Source organism: Chrysochloris asiatica, unplaced genomic scaffold, assembly GCF_000296735.1.
Source record: "Chrysochloris asiatica unplaced genomic scaffold, ChrAsi1.0 scaffold00134, whole genome shotgun sequence".
NCBI lineage: Eukaryota > Metazoa > Chordata > Mammalia > Afrosoricida > Chrysochloridae > Chrysochloris > Chrysochloris asiatica.
In genome coordinates, this window is record NW_006408652.1 from 3,570,046 (window position 1) to 3,572,328 (window position 2,283).

The 2,283-nt window shown below is 35.8% G+C and overlaps 1 pseudogene; it reads left to right on the top strand.

Moving 5' to 3' along the window:
- Positions 1-1,335: 1,335 nt before the first annotated feature.
- Positions 1,336-1,667, top strand: LOC102814863 (annotated as a pseudogene).
- The last annotated feature ends 616 nt before the right edge of the window (positions 1,668-2,283 follow it).

Consider the following 2,283-nt stretch of genomic DNA (forward strand, 5'->3'; position numbering starts at 1 on the left):
TGCTAACCGAAAGGCAGGTGATTCAAACCCACCAGTTGTTCCTCAGAAACCCTATACAGTGTTGCTATGAGTAGGAACCAACTCCACGGCAAGCAACAACATACACATTATACATACAAGTAAATATTTTCTACTAAAACACAATGGAAAAGAATAACAAAATACATGAACCTCACAAACGTAACCCTTAGCAGGGACAAAACAAGGGAGAGAGAGACTGAAAATAATCAGATATGTAGATAGATATAGGCAGATGGATAGATGGATGCAGAAAGAAAGACTACCGGTGCCAGAAGTTGATGAGGAAATTTGTGTGGCTACATACTGGTGTCATCAATGATGAAATCAAGTGTTCTTGCTCAGATATTATCTCCAATGCCTTATTTCTTTGGTTAGATCCTAAGGCTAGAAAATCTAAACATAAATGTGGTCTAAAATCTTGCCGAAAGCTAATCAAGTCTCAGGAAATGACAAGCTACTAAATAGGCCAGAGTTCTCAAAATAGTAACTGACCTTTAAAAAATGTAAAAGCATGCCTACCGCTTAGATTCTTACCCTCTCCGTTAAATATCTTGAATAGGCAAATCTCCTACCAGGAACTAGAATAAAGGGAGAATAAATAAATAAATAAATATGGGAGAATCAATACTGGTTTCAGACAACCTCCTTACTGTGAGAAATTGCAGGTAATGTTTAAGACACAATTGAGTAGATGTTGAAAATATTAACTTTATAATAAGGTCATGATAAATCTTGATTAATGACATTTCAAACCAGTTACTATTGAAAAGATCAGAACTAGAATCCACTAGCCTTGAAATCAGACTCTGCAATATATTCATAAAACTCAGACAAAGAAAGACTTTAAGTTGCATTTTAACATATAAAACTCTATAATGAAAATAAACCTCATTTTTTCTCAATTTAAGACTTCAGCTCTAGACACCAATCATCAGTTTTTGAAAACGGAAAAAAAATAATAGAAAGTAAGCAAATGGAACAAGGGAAGTTATCCCAATTATGGAAATCATCAATTTTTGAAAATGGGGGAAAAAAAATAAAAGTAAACAAATGGCACAAGGGAACAAGTTATCTCAATTATGGATATGACAAATCTGTTCCAGAAAAATCAGAAAGAAATCCAATAAGCGTATACATATGTACACACACACACACAAACACACACTTGCATTTATACGGACGCATTCTTATAAACACTGTTTACATTAATGGAGGTAATCAAAATAGTTAAAGAAAACATTCAAGGCTATCATCATGGGGGAAAACAGGGGTTGATCGAAAAATATTTAAGCTTTCTCTGCCTCCGCTGCCTCCATGGCACCTGCGAAAAAGCTTGTAGCGAAGGGGGCCAAAAAAAAAGAAGCAGAATCTGACTGCACCCACCCTGTAGAAGATGGAATCATGGATGCTGCCAATTTTGAGCAGTTTCTTCAAAAAAGAATCAAAGTCAACGGGAAAGTTGGTCACCTCAGTGGAGCAAGATTACTGTAATTTTATAGGTGCCTTTTCCCAAAAAGTATTTGAACTATCTCACCAAAAAATATTCGAAGAATAATAATCTACGTGATTAGTTGCGCGTTGTTGCTAACAGCAATGAAAGTTATGAATTACGTTACTCCCAGATTAACCAGGATGATGAAGATTAAAACTCACTTATCTGGAATATTTTGTATAAATCCTTGAATAAAACTTGGGAATCAAAAAGGTGACTATCCTTATATTTCTCCAATGTGGATTGAACAGAAAACCGGAAATCGTAGGGCAAGGGCTTCACTTGGGCTCCACTCACACATTTGTAATAAGATTTTTTTTTTTTCTTGCCAATTTCAGTTCTCAGGTGTAGTGATTTCGAAAATAGAAGTCTGCTATAACTTTTAGGAAACTGATGATGATTTAACATTGACTGGGTAGATGAGGGTGTGGAGATACGAGTTTCAGTTAGTCTCTATTTTCTTTTAAGAACGTGATGTCAATTCAATTTTATCTGGTGCTTTTTCTCAAAGAGTAAGATTCAGGAATACAGGCACAGGGACTCCTCGTTCATCCCAAGCAAAACAGGTTTACTTCTCTGCTTCTGGGAAAACGTGTCAATAAAGATGCAGCTTGCTGGAGTAAATAAATAAATAAAAATATTTAAATAAAGTCACATATGGTACACCCTGTGACTGGCAGTAAACTGAGCTCCAAGGAGCTCAGCAAGAAGACAAATCAGCAGAAAACCCAATTTTCCCTTGCAAGTCAAACCACGACCCCAGCAATATA